Source organism: Pithys albifrons, chromosome 1 (assembly GCF_047495875.1).
Source record: "Pithys albifrons albifrons isolate INPA30051 chromosome 1, PitAlb_v1, whole genome shotgun sequence".
In the NCBI taxonomy this organism is placed as follows: Eukaryota; Metazoa; Chordata; class Aves; order Passeriformes; family Thamnophilidae; genus Pithys; species Pithys albifrons.
In genome coordinates this window covers 107,142,794-107,166,888 of record NC_092458.1, presented here as the reverse complement: position 1 = coordinate 107,166,888, position 24,095 = coordinate 107,142,794, and positions in this window count along the sequence as shown.

Below are 24,095 nucleotides of genomic sequence, written 5' to 3'. Positions count from 1 at the left end.
TCCATTTGAAGCCACCCTCCATATTTGAGTCATGCCAACTCCTCCTCTCTGCTTCCCAACCACCTGTGAGAGAAAATCACAGAGCAGTGGCCAAAGAAAGCTCAGCTCAAGTACTGTGCCTCTGGACCAGCAACTGGCCACAGCAGCCTAGAAAAAGCAGCAGACAAAAGCAAGTATGTGAACTTACACACCTGAAGTCCTACTATTCATTTAGTATCAAGCTTAAACCTGATATGCCCTTTTAATCACTTAATTTTCCTTCCTTTTTTTCTTTAGAAGTTTTTGCCTTTTTTTTTTTCTATCTAGACAACTAAAATAAAAGGCAGACCAAAGAGGAATTTGCATCATAGGAAACCAATTTCTTAACTGAGAAGTCCAGAACTGGACACAGCACTCCAGATGTGCCTCACTAGGACTGAGTAGAGAGGCAGGATCACCTCCCTTGACCTGCTGGCAATGCTCTTCCTAATACAACCCAGGATTCCATTGGCCTTCTTGGCCACAAGGGCACTGTTGGCTCATGAACAGCTTGTTGTCCACCAGGACCCCCTCAGGTCCTTCTCCACAGGGCTTCCTTCCAGCAGGTCAGCCCCACCCTGTACTGGTACATGAGGTTATTCATTCTACAGCTGCAGGAATTCTGCATTTTCCTTTGCTGAATTTCAACAGAAGGGGTTTAACTGGTGGTATTTACCTCCAGTGCAGTCAGTGGGTGAGTAAAATTAAGTGTACTCTTGTTTTGCTTGGAGTGTTTTCTTTTCTCTAAGAGTTCGCTGTCCATGCTCATGACCAGTAAACTAAGAAAAAGCTACCTGAATTTAAAAAATAGGGTTTTGTCAGCAATCCTCTTTTTATTATATAAGATCAAGGTAGACTGCCTTTCTGTCCTAGAAATCCAACATGATGCAAAACGATTCCACACTCCACAGTGTGAGGAAACCGTTCAGAGCCTACACCAGAAAGACCTACTAGACCTTATCATTCCATGACATGGGATTCAGAGCAGGAAATAAAACTTCCTGCTGTTCAGATAATCACTCCAGTAACACCCATTGGGATACTTTACATAAAGCTCTTATTTACCCTAGCACTGTCAATTTTCCATCTCATTTTTCTAAATGAAAAGTCATATATGCTTCCTGGAAAATCCCTATTGCCCTGATTCCACTTTGTGTGGAGAGTTTTTAGAAAGGGATAGTTAGAACTCATCCTTGTTCTGCCTAGACTGTGCTTCCAGGTTAAGCTGTATTTCCCATGACGTGTGTTCAGATTATCCAAAGCAGCACTTTAGAGAAGTTACACACCTGGACCCACCAAAAACAGAGTATCTGGCTCACATACAAGAAGCGTGAAGGGAAAAAAGCAGCAGTTACACCAGAGGTAGAGATATTTTAAAGTAGAACTGAACTGCAACAATGTGCTTTCCCCTTCAGTTCTGTGCACAAAAGACCAAATGTTTCCTTTTGATAAAGGTTTTACTCACATGAAAATGTTGAAGGTATACACCAATTGGAAGATTATATTTGCTTTCATAATTCAATATAATAATTTCATATTTGAACCCAGGCTGCCACAGAAGTCACAATTATTGCTTTGGCCTCCTAAATGTCTCTTCTCATTTTTAATAACTACTCTAATTTTGGTCAGTCTCTATTTCTTGTGTTATAAAACAAACACAACATTATGTGTTATGCTTAGGCAATGTACTTTATACACTCATAAAATCAATCTCAATGTATTTCTCATGATCCTAAAAAATGTACTTCTGTGTCTCAGAAACCTTAATTTGATAAGGCTGCTGATGGGCTGAATCAAATAGATATTATTGTTTAATTATTTCTTTGTACTTTCTTCACCTGTCTGCATCCTTCCCTAGCCTCACCATATAGTCAGCAGACTGCTGGTGAAGGATCTGTATCAGTGCTGGCTGGATTATTTCTGCATGTAGAGGTACAATTCTCACCACACTGGTGTCCTGGTCCCCAGTTTGCATTCCTTGGTTTGCAGGAGTCAATGAAAAGTAGTAACTGCAATTTTAGAAATAAGCACAGCATTATTCTGGAATGAATCACAGCATACAGCGCTGGGGGAGGCTGGACATATACAGAGCATACTTCAAGTAAAATTAATAACCTGGAAGATTAAATGACTATTTTTATTATTCATTTAAGCTTTTTATTTCACTTTCCTTTTCTACATAATACAGCACTAACTCTCTTGCTATTTATCAGCTATTGGTGCATAATTACAGGTACTGAGGAATAACTGTATTTCACATAGTCCAGCTCTTCCCGGGGCTTCATAAATATCTTGAATTAACTATAGGGGGGAGCCCGTTATACCGAGCTGGGCTGTGGACTGACGGTCAGAAGAGCTCAGGCACAGCAGTCATCAGAAGGCTTGATCAGAAGGCTCATAACTTTGAGAGTTTATTCAAGATAGGTTAACAGACAGCTCTTCACAGCACATAATAGAAGAAGTTAGTTCCTAGAAGTTCCTATTACAACAGTAGATCTACATCCAACTAACTCTCACACAGTAATATCCACACCTTTTATGCACTCTCACATCTAACATGCTACTACATAATTGGTTAACCAATTCACCTTGCATACACCACAGCCTCTCATTGGTTACAAGCCACCACACATACTCCAGGTAGCCCTGTTCCCTTTAAGGTAGAACTCTATACAGCTTTCCTTACACTCACCCCTACAATTAACCACCTTTTGAAGGAACCAGATTTGCAAACACAAAAAGAAGTGGTTATTATAGATTACTCTGCTCTATTAATGCACTCTCCTTCCTGCTACTTCAGTTCTATGATGGTGCCACTACTAGTCAAAGAAATTTAAAGACAAATGAGCATCAGACAGGACCCCCTAATTTAAAAAGTTGAGCCAGCAACTACCAGGTAGTAAGAGATTTTTGATCAAGACACAAACTAATAAGCTTACTATGAAATATTTCAGCATAGTAAATGGCCCTTTTATTTTCAGAGTAGCCCTCATTAGGTTCAGATCTAGAATTTCAGATGATACAACTTTAACATTCGTTGAAATGTGATTGATTTATTGTTCTCTCGTGTTATTTATTGGATAATATGATAAATTCAATACAATTCATCATGGTATCTATAAATACTGCAACAAATTATTAAAGCAATAAAACCTCGTGACAGAAATTTAATGAGACCATGTCACATTTGTGTTAAAGCCAAGTGATAAACTGTAACATCTGCAGTGGGTGTCACCACCTTAAAAGGACATTCTCCTAGCACATGGCAAAAGTTTAAATCTTCACTTGGAGCTACCAGACAGAAAAAGAACAACAGAAAAAATTAAACATATATGTCTAGTCCCACAATAGTTCATTCTTGTAATTCATACCAATCCTGTAGGATGCCACTTAGTGTGAAATTCAAATATATGAAAAGTCGGCAGTGTAGAGTACACTCATTTACAGATTTCTAAGGGACATTTAAGTCTTAGTTTAGCAGTTTTCAAATTACTGATTTAATTCAGCCACTTTTGGAGGCAAATGCTTTTATAGAAATATTCTTCCTTAATTTTCTTCTGCCAGAAAAAGTCAACACAATCTATGGAAAAGCTAATCACTATTATCCTATTGTTATATAAGTCAAAGAAAAAAATAGATTCCACTGGAAAAAAAACCAAAACCACATAAGTACATAGAAAAGATGCCACACTATTTCCTTGCAAGTCTGGAAAGGAATCTGTACATATTACATTAGATGACAGTTGTTAGAACTGCTTATGGGATTGGCTACTCTTTTTGTATTCACATACAAACACACTTGCTGCAGATGTGCTTCATGAGTTGATATCAACTCTGATACGCAGCTGGTAATTTTCTCCTCTTTCTCAGTATTAGGTGGACTGTTCCTCAGTTTTACTGAAATCCTTTCATAAATGAAAGCGAAGATTTAGTAGGTCTTACGTTATTCAGCCTGAGTACTGAATCTTTTATTATTAAACATTCTCCTAATTGTTTCCTGGAGAAGTTCAAAGTTCCAGAGATTCAGAATCTTTTCCTACTTATTAAAAATCAAGTCCTCCAATAGAGGAGGAGAATGCAAACTATCTGAGTTAAAGACCCAATTCCTCCCTGATCAAACTCCTTTTGAAAAACCGATTACAGCCCATTCTAGGTTAATCAACAAGGCTTAAATTCATTTCCCATTTCTTCACTTAATAGATTATAGCAACAGAGAACTATCATACATTCTGTGAACTGATTTCTAAAATTCAATACAATGTGTGCATTTATAAGCACATTGCAATACTCAAGCAGATGTTAATCATACATACATGACAGAAGCTCTTTAAAGTCTCAAGGACTTAAAAAAAAACCTTAAATCAGTTGTGAAATGGTAGTAAATGAGAAATAATGCTTTAAAAATATTTTTATACTGACCATAGTAAAAAGATTAAAGTAGTTCTACTTTAATATGCAAATGAGAATTCTAAAAAAATCATTTGCCATATGTATGAATTTTACGAGATCTAAACTTTCAGATGAGTGTTATTATCAGCAGCAGGTTGGCTCTTCTTCCTCCTCTTTTATCCAGGAAACACTGCAGCCAGTATTTTTGTGCATCACATCATCAGCTGGCCCTGCCCTCTTAGTGCTTTCAGCAGTTCAGTAACTCTCCACCTTGGGTTATTGGAATAAAACTTCACCTTCTGTCACAAGAATCTTTGGACCAGAGTAAAGACTGGAAGTGTTTCATTCTCTGTGAAGTTTCTCTTCTACATCCCTAAGCAAAGCAGTTACAACCATGAGGTCTTTAAGTCATGGAACCTGATAAAAAACCTAAGGCTGGGCCACATCCTCAGGCTCAGACTTAGACCCGTATTTGCCCTCTCGTGGCACAACCCAAAATCTACACAATACCCGACCCTCACCTGAGCTCTGTCTGTTTAACAGGGGCTCAGGCTTCAAGTTTTCATTTTTTAATGTTGCCACCTTGTGGTCATTCATGGCAAAGACAAAGCTGTTCTCAATTAAAAAAAAAAAAAAGGCACGGACAAATATATTGGGAATTCAATGAGCAACCCTTCATAGTTTAAGAACCTGAAATAAAAAGCTTTACCTAACGTTGCATGATAAAGCCATAATTTAAGAACAGTAATTTTATTTCCTGTGCTTTTGTAGGAATCTTTTGTGCTGACTCCAATCAAGTGAGTCCTGTTTCTTCATCTTAGCTGCAGCAACATCCTGAACCTGCAGCACAAGAACTTATTCCCAGAAACACTACCTCCAACATGAAGTTCATTGTCTTACTTGTGTCAGTTTTGCCACCAACTGTCCTTACAGGGATAAATGAATTAATAACTTTGATTTTTACTAAACTTGCTATCTTCCTAAAAACAAAAACCAAATCTATCTTGACCCTTTAATTTCTTTCACTCTTTCCAACAGTTAAGTTCCTTACTGCATAATTTTGGCCATGAATTCTGTATAGTCAAGCTTCTTTGCCTTTCTGTATGTAAGAGAAAGTGACACATTCAGTCCTGTTTCAGCAACCAAAAATATATCAAAAAGGAACAGTTCAACTTCTAATTCAGTCATCAGTCTATTTATAGAGCTTTTTGCAAAAACCTAGAGGAGAAATATTCAGTTAGGAGCGGTAGCTACTCATTTTGTTAAGCACAAGAAGTCTACTCAATTTATCATTATATTAGTTCCCATAAAGTTATTTACTGTTATTAGAGGTTCTCTCGCTTTTGCAAGTTTTACTGTTGAGATTCAGGATTACAGCAAGGAGGGGGAAAACATCCCACAAAACCTGACATCTGAAGATCACTTCAATAGCTGTAATTGTACCAGGAATAAATTAAACCAGCAACATCCCATCTATTCTCTTGATTTCCCTTAAAGATTTAATGCAGAAAGCTGATTTCAACAAATTTGTTTTCCTCTTTTGTTGTTTGGTCCTGTCTTAAAATATAGTCATTAGGAAAATGAGGTCCCTGACAGCCAGTACGCTACTCCTAAGCATGGATTGTGTTTCCCTCAAGAAAGACAAAAATAAAGCAGAAACAGCCCTAAAATATCTTTCTGACCAAGCATTAGGGATCCCCACCTGTAGGGTGGGAGGACACTCAGACAAGGAGAACACTAAGCCTGTGGTGCACGTCCCCGCATGTGTTCTTCACACTTTACTCTCTGGCCAAGAAAAATTGTCATACCTCGATTTTGTTCAAGCTTAAGTTGCCTTTCCTTTTCTTTGAAATTTCTAGCAACACACCAGCATTTTAGGACTAAAATTTTCAGGGATGTGAAAAGGATAGCTGATACTCACATACTGCACATAAACACATTTATTTCAGCCTGTCTCGACGTGATCATTTTTAAAGTTTTCTGTCTAACTGCTGAACTGAAGAGTGAAATATCCCTACAGCTTTGCATTCCATGAATATTCTCTACTAGTTCCATTCTCTCAAGTTCTATAGAGTTAAGTCAATGATAGTCTGACATATTTAATTTGTAAATCTCTACACAACAATGTAGATCATTAAATTAAAAGATGAGATGTCAGATACTTCCCTTTCTTCATTAACACAAAAATACCTAATTCCATTTACATAGCTAGACCCATTGGGCACTCTACATTTTTCAACATTGAGAGTTCATACAATTTTTGGAAATTTGCATAGAAAGAAGAATGCAGTAAGCTTTTCACAAATCAGAAGGACTTTTAATACCATGAAAGCCATAGCAGGTTTCTTTTTAGCTGAAATCAGGTTAATAACAGGCTCTCCTCTCATGCATTTTTATCAACTCTAAGTTTTTAAATATCTTCCTAATCCTCTAGTCATCATGAAGGTGCACTGACCCTCAGCTTTACCAAGCTGTAACTTCAATTACACTAGTCTATGGCAAAGTTAATTAGAATATACTTCCGCAGCAGCAGAATAGAGCGGCAATATGAGAATGCAGAAAAAGATGATGTGACAGTAGACTACAAAAAAGGACTTCAACAATAAATTAATTAACCTTAAAACCACGGAAAATAATCCATTTCATTGTTACAATATCACATTTATAAAATTTCCATTACTCATTTCTGCAGTGTCATCAGTAAACAACATTCTGACAATCACTCAGACGTGGACTGAAGTTCATTTAGCACTGCATGCATATAAGGCTTGCCTGATTTCTACCTATTTATCAGTCTTTTCCACTAATATATAATAGGAACCCTCATTCATAACACTAATGAAGAGGACCCATCATCTATGAGTCACTAAGATGATGCCTGAATGCAAATGAGCAGCCAGCCAAGCCTCTATTCCATGTAACTGAGGGAATTGCATATATGGGAAAAAGAGGATCCATGAGCCAAAGCCTCAGGGATTTGAGCCTCTGGACTCACATGATCTAAATTCAGTTGTGTTGCCAGTAGATTAAGAATGACAACAGAGCCCAAAGAGAATATTTAGTAGTCAGAGATTCATCAGAATAATCAGACATTCTTCAAACACTATGGTTACAGATTTCTAGGAAATGTTAATTACATTACAGAAAATGCCATGTATTTTAAGAACTGTGAAAGTGTGCTTTAATAGTCACATCACAAACTTTGACACCAGGTAACTACAGTAATTTTATGCTCCCTACCCCCTTTTTAAATTTTTTTCCCTGCTCTCATAACAGTACATTTGTCTCGGGATTACACTGCACTTCACACAATAACACTGTGTTCTACAAATTTTTTTCCATAGATTTACATGTTTGAAATTGTATATATACAGCATACAATAGTATGTTGGATGTCCCATCCAGAACTCAGCTATATTATTATATGTACAATGTGTTGGTATCACCAACTTTGGAGTAAACAGGCAGCTTAAAGCAAAATGGAAGAAAAGGAGGAAAAGCATCTGGTGGACTGAGCAAGCCATTAGACAAAAGATAGTTTAGTATTCCCAGCAAAAATATTTTAAAAGAACGCTATCAAATTGAATTGTTAGCTCAACAAGGAGAGAAGAAAGGCAGAGGACACGTGGTGGAACATTAGCAAAAAAAAGCCAGACACTGGTAGACGACAGTGATCTACAGTTCTGCATAATAGGCTCCTCGCTCTATAAATCTGCTCCACTTCACAGCACTTTCCCAAGAAGGTGATGTATTTCTAAAAAGTTCCATCTAAATGTCACCCTGAAAGCTTGCCATGCTGAGGACCATTCTAAATGTCAGAACAGTCTCATGTGACCTATGACAAAATTTAGGATTAGTCTGTGCCATATTTTCCTAAAATGAATTTTTAAGACTAAGTTATGCATTTGGAATTTGGATTTTGATCTGTGCTATTATTCAGTCTCTTGTCCTCAAAAGTACAGACTTTTTTTTTTCCCAGTTTATCTCAGTTTTCAAGGCTCAATATCCTTGGAAAGTGCAATGAGGATTGTTGCAGTGAAACGCATTCCTCCTATATCTTCAGAAAGAATGAATCTGAACCACAGCTGCATTTTGGATTTTAATCTTTGCTCAAGTACCAATTCCTTTACAGAATGTAAAGAAAAGTAAACTCCATTAGCTCCACTGTCCACAGAACTGAACATGAAATAAAAAAAGGTTGAATGCCTACAGCTCTCATAATACAGAAAGAGACAATCCTTAAACACCTTTATAGAAAAAGTGATTAAAATTCATTAGACATCTAGACTTGGCCTAACCAAGATAAAGAGACATTAAAATGAAGGCACAAATATATCAAAAGGGAAAAAAACTACAGAAAATAAGTACGAAATTCAAAACTTTCACAGTTCATACCCACATAAAGGAGACTCATGAATTATTTTATAGGAGGTCATCATGTAGTTTTCAATGGATTTATGAACAATTCACATTGTATTCACCTTTTGGGGGTTCCATATCATTAGCATCCATTTACTTATTAGTGTCAACTCATTTACGGTTAGCTATTGGGAAACCAAAGTAGGGAGAACCATTGACAGAGGAATGATTCTTTGGTATAAATGGTACAAACTGTTTAGGGCTTTTCTGTGCTTTGGCACATTCATAAAATCTCTGCTGATGAATTCCATGGATTTTAGAAGTGAGCTTAGAGCTGAAGCTTTACCCTTGAAAAAAACTGGTGATCTTTTGCAAAATATTTTTTTCACAAAAATTATAGAACACACACAGCAAAACTACCATTACCCAGACTGACAACTAAAGTTTAAAAGGAAAAAAGTTTCATTAAACTGACAGATTAAAAAAAAAAGGTCTTCTTTACCACATGGTACAAAAATTTATTTCGACTACAAGAATGCTTTATAACAGAATATTTGACCGATAATTTGTGAATAAATCTTGGTACACATATCTCAGGGAGCACAGTTGAGGACTATGCAATGGGCAGCTTCAGCTGCAGCAGCATCTGGCTTGTGACTACAAAACAAAGTAAATGAAATACACTTGGGTTTTCTAAAGTGCTGTTCTTTCCTTAGAAAAAAGTTGTTCAAACAGGGCAAAACTGTAACACAGAATATTCTACTCTGAGCTTAATTATTATACAAGATCACCAAATAAAACATCAAACTCAGGCTTAAGTAGGACTTGAGGGAATCATAAGCCATATGCTGGCCCTCTGAACCATACTTAATTTCATCTTAAAGACTATACAGGTCATTGTCATAACAGTTTGGAAGAGAAAATTGAATTAGGGGGACACTATTCATCTCATACTGCCAATAGTAGTCCTTATCACTTATTGCTGCAATAAAAGGTGGCCCACAAACTAAAGAGGGTATATGAAAGAGGTTAATTGCACAATCATCTAAATGTACAGTTAGTACTCTGCCAAATTCACTGCATCAGGTTTTATTTAGTGTTAATCTACTGCATCCTGCATTACCAAGTGTAAAGTAAATTGCACTGTTATAGCACACAGTAACTGTTTTATGACTTTTATTTATTAGAAATACTTTTACTGTTTTCAGACAAAATATATAGAAATATTTAAAAAATGCATGTGTTAATCTCTCACTTTTGTTATAAAGAACTTGAAAACATACTTGGCAAATGCTGAAAGTGTGTTTTGCTTGTTCTGTTGCACACATGCACTGGGTTAAAGTGTTAAGCAATTTCACAAATTTTACCAGGCAATTTCATTGTGTTACTATAGAAATACTACCTATGATGTTTCACAAAGCTTTTAAGATTTAATTTCTGTACTGCACCTGAAGTTGCTGTGCTTTACACACTGTCACATTCTCAGTGTATCCGATGGATTAAATAACACCACCATCAGAACTCACCTTGAGCTAAAAGAAGGAACACATTAAGGTTCAAGAGAAGCTAAAAGCAGCATTCACATTTATGCTGAAAAATGCCTGAAGGACAACACAGCCATTAGTCACAGCCAGCACATGTTTGTGAGGGGAAAGTCCTTCTTAATAAACTTTATTTCCTTTTATCACAAGGTAACCCACATAGCTGATCAAAAAAAGCCAGTGGATATAATCTTCCTGGATTTCAGTAAAGCTTTCAATAGCATCTCTCACAGGATCCTTCTAGACAAAATGTCCAGCCCACAGCTGGATAAACACATCATGTAGTGGGTGAACAATTGGCTCATGGGTCAAGCACAGAGGGGGACAGCAACTGGGATGACATCAGACTGGTGACCTGTCACTGCTGGGGTTCCAAAGGGCTCCAACTTAGGCCCTGTGCCCTTCAACATCCTCTTAAATGACTTGGACACAGAACTCAAGGGGATAATAAGTTTGCCAGTGATACTAAGTTGGGAGGAGCTGTTGATTCCCTCAAAGACCTTGACAAACTAGAGGGGCTAGGCAATCACTAGCCATATGAATTTTAGCAAAGACAAGTGTATGGGAGTGCAGTAATACAAAAATCAGAAGGAAGACATCAGACCATGGACCCTTGAAGACAAGAAAGCCAACAAATGAATATGAATGGATTATTTCATTCTTATGTACTGTTGTTCCCTTCTCAAGTTCGCATAATGCTTGCTAAGTTTTATGCTGTTCTCCATGTTGTAGTTTCTGGAAAATTCCCATTCTTCATGGCCCTGAACCCTGCCCTGTGATTGGTTATTTTTGATGCATGGCAGTAGTTTTCCCTACATGGCTAATCCAACTCCTTGTTTCCATGTTCTGTCCTATCTCCACCCAAGTTCCATCCCTCTCCTAGCAAGTTCTTGCCCTACCCTATATAAGGCAGCAGCCAGTTCAATCAAGTACTATTTCACCCTTGGACTTTGAAGTGTGACACCTTTTTTCCCCATAATATAACCACAGAAGTGCACCTGAGATGGGGCAGCCCTGAATGTACAGACAGACTGAAGAACAAGGGGCTAGAAAGCAGTGGGCATAGAAAGGACTTGGGCGTCCTGGTCGATGGCAAGTTCAATATGAGTCAGCAGTGCCCTGGCAGCCCAGAGAGCCAGCCATGCCCTGGAGGGCACCAGGCAAAGCAAAGCTGGGCAAAGGGAGGGGATTGTCCTGCCCTACACTATGCCACTTCAGCCTAGACAAGAGGAGACTAAGGAAAAAACCTCACCACTGTCTACAACTTCTTCTCATGAGGGGAATTGAAGGGGCAGGCAGTGATGTCTCTTTGGTGACCAATGACAGAACTCCAGAGAACAGCATATAGATGTGTTGGGGCTTTTAGAAAAGGGTTCTTCACCCAGAGTGTGGCTGGACTCCGGAACAGGCTGACAGATCAAGAAGGTGGTTTTGGACAACACTCTCAGACACAATGTGATTCTGTCCTGGGCAGAGCTAGGAGTGGTACTCAATTATCTTTGTGAGCCCCTTCCAACTCTGAATACTCTATAATTTCCTATTTTATCCTTTTCTTTACTATTTTGATTTCCAGCAATCTCAGGCATCACACTCCAGCAATCCTTTTCAGGAGGTGGAGCCATGCAGAAACATGAAGGGGAGAGGAGGTTGCAACAGCAGCAGCCAGCATCCCACTGATTCCTACACTTGGCTCTCCTGGACCTTTTAAAAATCCAGTCCACATTCCTTCTGGGATACTGTTGGCAGAGTCACCTAGATATTTACAAGGCTATAATCAAATGCAGGGAGAGAAAAATTTTTTTTCTTTCCCCAGGTTAACAGGGTAACAAAGTAATTCTAGCAGCACAGAACTGCAGCCTTTAAAAAAAACCAAACACACACCCAAAACCAAACAAAACACAAATAGAAAAGAAGCTAAAAAAATACCACATTGTCAAAAAAATTCAAGTAAGACTTGCACAGACTTTCACTGGGATTAGTTCATCTTCAGCTATTACTTGATCCTCTGCATGTTCTCTGTGTGTTATGTGACGGGACATGCACAGAATGACTCTAACCTGTCAGGTTTAACTTTGGAAGATACTAATGAAATATCCCTGCTCATCAGTCCATGGCATTCATCTACCTGGGGACCTAAAGTCCGAGAGTTACAGGTCACATTACTATACATGAGCACCAAGATCCATGCAATATAAAGCATGTATCCAGAGCCACCAGTATGAATGCTGAAAAATGACCTCCTTCCATCTCCAAGAGAAAACTCTAAACAAGTGACAGATGACTGACAGTTTGGATTATGTACCATATATTTTATGCTCCATTTTTTGTTGGATTAGTATGCAGTTTTCAAGCATTTGCAGGTAAAATTTAATATTTTTGAAAATGAACAGCTGAAAGGAATAATTCTTACAAAGTAAATTCTTGATATGATACTTTGATGTATAACAGGAGCTGTGTAACAACTGATACAGGGGCACCCAAAACTTTGGGAGTTTTGTTGTTTTTGGAGCATTATGAAGGCAGATCACACCCACACCAGTTCAAAGTAAGGACTTCAACCTCTCCGGCCCAAAACATGCTGCATCAGCCAAGCCACTGGCTGTAGTAAAGTACTTTCCCCCCAACCTTTCTTCCAGGTGTTCCCTGTGAAACACCTAACTCATTCTCATGAGGACATAGTCTCTTCAAAATATATGATTTGCACCAAAAGAGTTTTCCTTACTAAGCCACTGTATTTTCTATGGAGTTTTAAGTAGGGAGATTTTTGCTTGCAAAGAAAGGAGAAAAAGCTGTGCTGTTTTCAACCAAGGAAGCAGAAAATCCTTTTTAAGCAGAGGCTGACACGGGGCAAGTAGTGACCGTGTTTCCCTGAGAGGCTAAACACTGCCTGCTGGCAATGCTCCAGACAAAGGAGCAACTGCTCACTGAAGAGAACAAACAAACCTTGCCAAGATAGCAATAACTGCAAAGTGAGGGCAGGTAACTGGAGCGAGAGGGGAAGTTTTCCCCATAGCAGTAGTGGGATGAGCAGAGCAGTAAAGCTAAGCCTGAGAGAGGTAGCCTGCTGCTCCTACCCAGACATGGCTGCTTCCGTCCCTGGCTCTCTGGAGAGCAGGGCCAGCCTCACTGGGCACCCCAGCCCTACTCTAGCCTGGCTGTGGCCTCACATTGGAGCACCCCACAGCTCAGCTCAGTGATAGGGCTGTGGCTCAGCCCCACTGCCAGCAAGGCTCATTCCCGCTCTGTCAGGAACCTCCATGGCACAGCAGGACACATCAGTCCTGGCACAGCAAGCTACCATGTCATTTTTAACCTCTGAGATGTGAAGATCCACTACCATCATCCTCACCTCTCCCAGCACTTCAGGGTTTCTCAGGAGAGACGAGCACCTTTTCTACCTGGATAAAAAAGTCATTTTATCTCAAACTCTTCCTTTAAAAATAAATGTAATTCTTTTAATAATCTACTTTTGCTTTTCTCATCAAATTTTATACTCCCTCAACTTCTTTCTACATTCCTCCCAAGCTCTTCTTGGATTTCTTCCTCCCACATTTCCCCATCCCTCTTACTTGTAATTACCTTTTATACTTACTTGTTCATCCACCTTGGCCTTTCTTTTCCTGCATTTCTATCCATACTGCACTTACTGCTCAAACACCCACAAAAACCAAAAGAACCCACATCATCTCAGCCTCCACATGAAAAATCAAAGTGTAAAAGTTTTTTTTTGTAAAAATTAATAGTTCTAAAATGCGTATTATATATTTTAAAATTTAGATAAAACACCATCAAATGTATGTCCTGCCAAGCTATTGCAGTACATCACACTAATGACAACTCTAGGTCTTTAGACATTATTTTATGTTTTGTACTCTGCCAGCTCTCCTGAGGAGATTGCCTCTGACCAGCAAGGTGCTCTGGTCTCTCTATGAGAAAATAGATTTGAGGATTTGTCACAAGTCAGGGGCGCACGGACAGTTAAATATCTAGAATTGTTTGTGTTTTACATTTTTTTCCACTTTCTTTACACAGTTATATGTTTTAATAAAATTAATAAAAGATAATGGTATAATGGGGGGGTGAGGTTTCTAGGAGGGTCTGGGGGAAAGGGTGGGTGGGGGAGTGTCCCTTAGGTTAGGCATGAAGGTGGGAAGGCTGTAAGGTGGCAGCTTCAATCAGGAGCCCGGGGATAGGGGTTGTTAAGGCAACGGGACCACCAATCTAAAGATATGCAGCAATAGACCATTACCCAAGTAAGAACAGCCATCCCATAATACGAACACCATGTATAAATGGCCAATGGCTGTGGCCGAGAACCCCTAGTAACATCCAACCCATGAGGTAAACAGCCAAATAAGGCTATGGGGACTGGGCGGGGACTAGGGGTATAAAATTTACTGTTTCTTTGTCAGGAGTGGGCTGCTGGACTACTCTGTAGCATGCACACCTGCTGCTGTAGCTGTATCTCAGCGAGTTCCCAGAGTACTCTGTTTTAAACAAATTTTCCTATTTTCCTTTCATTTTTAAATTTTGGATCTGAGATTTTTCTCACAAGTGGGGGCTAGTCCGGGTTCCAAAGTCCACTGTCCTGAGTAGGCGTTTGGAGGACCAGGAAGGCGTGGTCCAGGGAACCCAAATTCCCATTCGGAGCAGGAGCAAACTGAGGACCTAGGATAGGCTGTGGAAAATAGGAACAAAATAGGGAGAGGCTAGATCCAGTGAAGAAAAGAAGACTGCAGAAAACAGATTGTGTAGGGAGGGGATAAATCCCCAGGGTCCCTGGGAAGGGGCAACGTGGGAGGATTAAAGTGAGGAGAGCGTGTGTGGTGCGGATGAGAGAGGACCTAGTCCCCAAATGAGCACGGAGCCCTTCTAGGTGCAGTTCTGTACCCCGGTGATGGGGCCAGCCACCAAAGGGGCAAAGCAAGTGGACAGTGGTGCCAGTGTGAGCTCCTCTGGGAAGGGGGGGAGGGGGCATGGGGAGATGACCCAATCCCCGGGTTTAAGGTCCGAGAGGACGACCGGAGAGGGGGGGAGCTTAAAAAAGGGAGAGAGGTCCCTGAAGGGTTCTGAGGGTGGGCTGGCCAAAACACATTCCTGGGATTCTAATAAAGATTGCCTTGGATGGAAGGAATAGAAGTAAAATTGTTTGTCCTCAGGGAGGGTCTAGATATTGATCCAAGTGTGTGGGCAGAGAATGGAAAGAGAGGAAGGCTGGCAATAAACCACATCCAATAATAATGGGGCTATTGCAGGATGGGCTGATAGAAACCTGTACGTCCCAGTATAATACACCTATTCTCCCAGTAAGGAAGGGAGACAGGACCTACAGGTTGGTTCAAGACCTAAGAGAGATTAACAAAATTGTTAAGATGGTTCCCAATCCCTATACCATCCTCAGGAGGGTGCCTGGCGACAGTAATTCGTTCTTGGTGATCGATCTCAAGGATGCATTTTGGACCTGCCCATTGGCTGAGAAGTCCAGGGACATTTTCGCATTTGAATAGGAATGTCCTGGGACTAGCTAAAAGAGGCAATATAGATGGACAGTACTGCCCCAGGGATTTTCTGAATCCCCAAATTAAGTATTAAGCATGAAAATTACTACACTATTTGGGGAGTCAGGGTCTCTGAGGTAAAATACCTGGGGCATATACTGTCCAGTAAAGGGAAAAGGTTGAGCCTGGAAAGTGTCAGAGGAGACCAGACTGATGAGGAATTCACTAAGTGGCAGATATATTACAAACGCTGGGTAGACGAAGATGCGGAGGTCCAAGACCCCAGGGAGCGCGTGCAGCAGCTGGATCAGGACCGTGGGGGCTTTCGGATGGACACTTCCCCAGTTTAAATGTTATACCCTTAATGTGGCTACCCTGGTTTTTTTTCCCTTAGTCGTTCCTTATCCAAGTTTCCTCTTCCCAGAAAACCCTCCAGGTCGCAGCCCCCCGTCCTGGCACGTCCCGGCCATGAGGGCGGTTGCTGGCGGGGCCGCCCACGAGGTGCTGCTGGAGCCTGGGTGGGGGCTGTCCCTGCCTCAGAGTGCCAGACGAAGCCCTACGGTAGAATTTCCCCGCCTACCTCATTCTTCTATTGGTCCTTTTGCCGCTCCTCCCCTCTCTCCTTCACTTCGTTTGCATGCACCCAATGAAGTGTGTTACTCCTCTCTGTCTCCGCCCCTCTTCCCCGTCCACATCCGGGGAATTCCCATGCTCTCCTTAAAAGCTAGCGCGCGCCATTAAAATTGGCTTTTCCTCGTGGACTCTCGGCTTGTGTGGACTCCTTCCGCTGGGGGTGGTTGCTGGGCTGAGAGCGGGAGGAGCCGACCCAAGCTTCTAAGGGGCCTGATCCTAGGGAGCCCCGCTGGCCGCTTTCCTAGGCTTGCTCCTGGAAGCAGAAACCTCTCCACTGTATCAGTGGGCCTTTTACAATCCACTGATAGGAAAGAGTGCAGGACATCTTTGAGATACGGTTGCCGAAAACCAATTTTCCTATTTTCCTTCAATTTTTGAGTCCGCCTTTTAAATTTTGGATCTGAGATTTCTCTCTCATCTCCAGCACCAGCCTGGAGCTCCAGCACAGCTGCCACTCGCTATGTCAGCTGCTGTGCTGACCTGACCACGATGTGCAACTCCCCAGCAGCCAAAATGCAAAACCAATGAGCTCTGCCTGTCCTTCAAAATGTTGTGCAAACTTATAGACTCTCAAAGAGAGTCTTTTGCACCAATTCATACATTGCCTGTTTGGTTAGAGCTTGATCATGTATTTGGATGCTAATCAAGCTTCCAATGTCTAGCAGCTCGTACATTATCCTTATTGTTGAGGCAGAGAGGAGCAATGAAAAACTGAATATTCCATTAAATCAATTACATTATAAGCACTCTGATTTTGCTTCTGTCTACTTCTAATTATTCCACTCTGCCAATATTGCCAGTGTCAGCACAGTTTCACATAGCAGATCATGATAATTAGCAGCACAAACTTCTGATCTCTGATGTAGGAATTTGTGCCAATTAACAAGTTAACAGTTCATTAGGCTTAAACCAAAAAAAATCTCGTCATCTGATGGCTGTGCAGCCTGAAATTCTCAATTACATTGTGGTAGTCTAGTTGCAAGGGGCAATGCAGGTAAAGAGCTATGAAGTCAGGCAGATTGGGGACTTGATCATCTGAGAAGTGCTGTGAGACAACAGGCTGATGTCGACATTACAACTGATAATGATACCACAGAAATAATTTTCACTTTCCTTAAAGGAAAGCTCCATGCAGGATTAGCACCTCAGTTCTATTTTGTGTTCTGTTATAATTATTAAACCAACAGCCAGCTAACAAAATAAGCCATCTAAACCAGAAGTATCTGTGTCATCTATCAAGGATCTATTATATGGACATGTTTCAGGTGCTAGGGATTTTTGCAGCAGAATTCAGAGTAAGGCTAAATGAATGGAAGAGAAAAACATTATAAAAAGGCTATAATATCAGAAAAATAAGATGTGTCTGGTTTAACTTACAACATGAATAGTCATGTTTGTCATATAATCAAAAATACAGTTATTTTTGTTTGTGAAATCTATCATTTCTAAAAAAGGATAATCAAATTCAAGATACCTACTAGGGTGAGTGAAGAAAAAGAGCTCCACTACCACTTTACACTCAAGTCATAGCAAAGGAGATGGAGCAGCAAGCTTAGTCAGTCTAGCCTGGGAAACTGCTCTTCTCTGCTGGGTTTCAGCAATCTGAAAAGAAAGGCTGAAACACACTGAAGCAAATAGATTACTAACTAGTAATTTCTTTGCTTCCAGCAGCAATATAGACATTTTTTCGTTTCCCGTAGAAACTGGATTTACTCCAGATTTAGAAGGCTGCCTCTAAGGTGCCCTTTCCTTCTCTTTCAAAATGAACAATGGGTTTAATTATTTACCCTAAATTTGGTATCACTTTACAGATTTAGTAACTTCATAACACAAGCAGAATTTCAGTAGTTCACATGCAGATCCTTAGAACCATCACACTAACAAACCTATCACCATGTGCAAAAGATCCTCAGCCTAAACAGGACTGCAGGCATCTTTCTGGACTTGTTTGTGCTCCTTAAGTCTTCTTGCTGTGCTGGCAGAAAGGGTATGAGTGAGCTCTCACATTTTCAAAGTCTATTTTGCCAATGTTGTTTAGCCTTTAACAGGTATAACCCACTGAAAAAAAAAAAGTGAAAATGTTCATATGGTATATTTAATGAGTCTGTTGCTCTCCTTAAATGAAGGGCTAAATATCACACATTTTACAGGGTATTACAGGAGGAGATTGCATTCCTTTTTTCAATGCCACCACTACAAATAGAACAGAAAAGAAGTAAAAAATCCCTGCATATCATTAACCTGCCCCATGCAGTTGCTAACCACCCATGAACGTGTTCTCTCTCCATAACAGCTCCTGACACACATGTGAGACAAATGAATATTTCAGGGCTCCAGTGTGAGTACATAAAACTTGGGCTGCAAGGAGAGTTGCCCGCTGTCCACTACCTAGGAGATGATGCCATAATGAGTTTCTATTACCATATTTCATCTTCAAGAGGCACTACAAAGGGTCTGTTTTGCCACCACAATACACAATTTATTATTTGTATTTATGCTAATACCTTGGTCAGCAAATTATAAAAGTAGCTTTCTTCTCTAAGCCTTTCCAGCTATCATCACACAAAGGATATCTCAATATGGATATGAAATTACATGAATGTGTTAAAGTTACCAAATAGAGGAACTAGTTCTTTAAATTCCAACTGCTCATCAACTGACATGTTCACCTCTGGAGGTCCCACATGTAGCACACAGTGTTATGACAGCAGCCCTCATATTCATCCAATCAAAGCGAAAGGCAAGAGAAAATAAACTCCATAATCTTAGCTCCAAATTAACTTTGAACTTGATTTGGACAAAAAAAAGCAACTACTCCCTTAATTACAGACTTTATTTTTAATTAACCAGAATAATTGAAGCATGACTTCTTAAAAGCCTCTTGCCTAACATCTCCCACAGTGGAAGCTTTTTGCTATCTGCCAAACAACATTAGGTCTTGAAAAACTTCTGGCTGCATAATCTGCTGGCTAATACTACTGCACAGGGCACAATATCTTCCTTATAAACCCTCATGGCTTCACCAAGTCTAATTTAAGTTCTGTTATTTTTTCAACTCTGATAATTTCAAACAAAATAACTAGAGATTGCAAAAGAGAAAGATACCCCCTCTTGATCATTCCAGATTCATGGAAACACTACTTAAAATCTGCTGTCTCTCTCTCTTATATACATTTTTTTTTTAGAAATAAAACAAAGAAGGGTAATGTCATTATTTAATAAAACCTTTTATTTTTATTTTTTCAGGAACATATATTTCAGTCACAGCAAGGTTTTGCATCATTGTGTTAAGTAAAATGTAATGGTTCCATCCAGTGGCCTTCCTCAGCATTGCAGAACTAAAATCAGAAAGTAAAGACCTCTTTGCACCAAAGTAATTGCAAAAAATGACTTATAACAGCATGGAGAAGAGCAGAAGTGACTTGCTTGAACTCACACAGTAAGTGCTTAGTAGTGTAGCAACCTGATCAGATCAAAAACGTAAAATAGCTTTCTATTTGTAGTACACAACTGAAAACATAATTACCTAGTTACTAGTACTTCAAAATGACAATGCAAAATAAAAATTTTACTTAATTTCTTAATCAGTATAAAAATTCATACTTCCATAGTGTGAGATTATAAGTAACCCTGAATTTCAAAAACTTGCTTTTGCTATTTTTCATAACATTCAGCATCCAAAAAGCTTGCTATGCTAAAAAAATACAAAAGCACAGACAAAGACTCACTCCTAGTAGCTCTCAGTGTTATGTACCCCCAAATTTTTCAGCTGAATGCATCAACTCCAGATGTATTGGTCACAGATCACTGATAGCAACTTCTGTAGCACAGATTCAATAGAGGAGAAAAAAAACAAACACATTTTTTATTGTTGCTCTGACCCACGGTTCCTTTAGCATTTGGAAAAAAAGGCACAAACATGTCAATGGAGTCTATTTGGCATCTTAAATGACAGGGAGAATATGTGCCATATGTGCACACACATACTCATATAATGGTGACAAGAAACAGCAATGAATTTTACCAAATTTCCCATAAATGAGAAACTGAGAGGAGGAACAGACAATGAGATTCAGGTAACACGCTGCACGTTTTGATGTTGTGTTAGCAACTTTCACCACTGCATTCATAAATATCTGATTTTGAAAACCATTTCTGGTGTTCTAGTTAACCTTCCTATGACAGTAACAGTTTCTCCTTACCCTGTTCCAGGTCATTAAGATCAGTCAAACTCACACGACAGAGATCTTGACCTTGTCAAATCCATTCATTCAAAAGACAGCTTCAGTCAGGGAAAAAGCAGAACATGAAGAACTGCTATTTTCACGTTCTCCATGTACTGGCACAGACACAGTGCCTTTGTTATTAAATAAGCAAAATGCTCCCCCACCCACAACTGGTCTTTTCTATTCCAGCAAGCCATATGGTGCCTTTCAAATTCTCTCCCTCTCCTCCCCTCTTCTTGTGCTGTTTTCAGTTGAAATCTGTAAGATCTGAGCACTGAGTGTATTATGAATAAAGCTTTCTTCACACTCCTTTCTCCCTACAAACCCTGCCACTAACTTTAGAATATATTTCCCTATGCAAAGCTTCACAAGTAAAGTTCCCTGAAGATTCTAATCATGCTAGTGTTCATGCTTGCATACCAGCAGCTCAACTTTCTGAGCAGTGACAGCAGCTGCTTGGCTTCTAAGGCTGCAAGCACTTCTTTCAGAAGAGAACCATCAAATGAACAGCACAGTCCGCCACTGTGTCTCAGAATCTTGTCACCATTCTATATTTTACACTAGGAGGTGCTTGGCAGAGTAAAGCAGGGAAAAATTCAAGACTGCTTAAAGTTGGTCAGTGCAACTTTTTGGACTTGAGAATCTAGATTTGCCAAGTTCAGCCACTGGGAGGAGCATATCAGTGCAAGCGTGTGCCAGCAGAGAGATGGGGAGAGCAGGCTAAAGTGCTTAAGGAGCAAAAATGTATTAAAAAATTTAAAAGATTACTAGTTGTTGTCTTCTCCTATTCAGGATTTGAACAAAAAACCTATAACAACAAAATCCTATCAACAAGGTGTGTGTGGAGTGAATTTTTCAAGTTCAGAATTGCAGGAGCCTCAGCTGATGACCTAATTGTCATACCAGTAGCACATCCCTCTAGGAGCACCTACTATGACAAATCCCCGATTTTAGTTCAATCCAAGCACTGCTGTGACTCTGGGATGCAGGCACCAAGCAGCTTTTGCATTTCTCTCTCTGCACCACATTTCCAGCATAGTATCTGGGCATTTTACCATCTCATAGCTACATGTGACAGAAATATCTCTACCAAGGAAAGAATTAGCACAGAAATGTTAAAGCTACATCCACAAAGGTCACATTCATTAAAATGCTCAGTGTTGATAAGTCTGAGTATTTAAGCACCTTGTAGCCTAGACACAGCCCTGAAATGAGATAGTCAAGAAGAAGAACAGAGACTTCAAGCAATCACTAGTCTGAGCAGGATTTTACCAGATATAATTATAGGAACCTGCAGTAAGCATGTTTCAACTCTCCAGATGTTGGACACCTGTTCTGGCAACACCGACCTCCAGGAGCAAACCTTAAACCTATAACCATGGACCTTTCTCCAAAATTAGACACAAACACTTCAAAAGCTTAAAAAGCATGAAGCTTTTCAATTCATAAGCAGGGAGAGAGGAGGGGGAACACGTTAAATGCTGCCACCAGCAATGGATGCTACACAGTAAGAATGAACAAAACCGTCCTTGAAACAGGAACTGAAAACAAAGACTGCTTAACATGAAAGTAAGCAGCTAACCATAAAGCTTATTATCTTTACTCAATCACACAGCCCAATGTATATTTTCAAATTCATTCATATATGAAAGCACAACAGCTTTCATAGGCTTCACACACAGGGTAATTAAAGAGGCTTCCTGTGAAGCAGGACCCTGTGAGGGGTATAATTTTTTGTGGATACAAGGAGGAATACATGAGGGGAAATGAGCTATGGGGTCTGGTTGACAAGGCAATCACTAAACCTTCTGCCAACCAAGCTTGAAGCTTAACTACTTATGATGCATGTACATGTTGATGACTTAAATTCAACTTGGCAAAACCTGATAAACACAGGATTATTTCGCCAAAGGCTTCCAAATACGATTTTTATTAAGGGGTTAATAATGAATGGACACTAAGGCAGGAAGATAACAAGATGCATCAGGCAATGAGCTCCACACAGTACAGTAAGATACTATTCCATCCAGAACAGAGCAGGTATTCCAAGATGCTCTTGGAATGCAGTGGTTTGAATAATTAACCTTTTTGTATCAAGCATCATAATTTCATTTCTGTTTCCTTGGATTAAAAAAAAAATCCCATTGCTAACATTGGGAAAAGCATTTTTGTAACAAATGTTTCCCCTCTAATCAGGTCTTCTGGACAGTTGCTCTAGTTATGACACAAAGTTAATTTCTGTTCATATTGATGTTTTGCAATCATTCTTTAATTGTTTGACTTAATTAGTTCAGAGAGAAATCACAAGTTTCACAGGTCATTTTTTCCTATCAAAACCTGAGTGAACAGCTTACAAATTATTAGGAAGTGGCAATATACTGTATTATAAATACATTGATATATAAATGTCTACAAAATCACAATCAATTTGAACTGGGGAGCGCTCATTTTTATTCCATTAGAATTTCACATTTTCTAGATTATTTTCTTCTTTAAACAGAGATGACAAAGATAATAAACCCAAACAATCACACACTAAACACTATAACTGCACTTCAGCTACTCCACACTATATAAGCAGGCTAAGAAATGTAGTTACATGATTCCTTCTCCATAAGGTCCTTCCCTTGGTACAGATCTGATCCACTTCAGAAAGTGGCTATAGATGAACACTCATTTGTTGTACCCCACTGCCCATTTCTTCCACAGACTGAACAACATGAGAGAAAGTAAAAAGTCATCAAGTTGTGTCAGGGCAACTGCTGCTTTAAGGCCCAGATTCTGATCCTGACAAAGGATGCTTAGGATGCTAAGGGATCAAATAAAACCAAAGGCTAGAGACAAAGACAATATTTGTTTTAGTACTTTTCAGTTTCCCCAATTTAATGTCCAATAGTATGAATTAGCAAGCACTAAAATTTGGAAATAAAGGTCCAAAGTTTAATGTTTTGTGCCTAAAAAGAAACTGACAAGAACCGACCATCCTGACAGTGTCTTAGATGGCTCAGACTTGGCACTGTGAAAAAGAGACCTTTCATCTTGATCTCATTCCTCCTTTATTGCTTGCTTGTAAAAGACAGATAAAACTTGCACAGCTCAAGGGTGTTGTGAAGGTAAATTAATTACTTTGGGAGAAGCTATTCAGATATTACAGTGATGAGCATCATGAAAAGCCCCTGAGGAAAAGAATCATTTTGACTTCAGAGTAAGGGCCTGAATAAAATGCAGGAAATAAGGCCTGAGGACACACATTGTACAAAATAGTGAACATCTGTTCATTAAACAAACTCTGTCCATCCAAAAACCCCAATAAGACAAGAATACTTTGGAACAAAGATAGCACTGAGTAACATAATTAAGGATTACTGTATAGCATACAACTGGAAGCAAATTTGTGTTGCAAGAATCACTCACCATACTTCGACTATGAA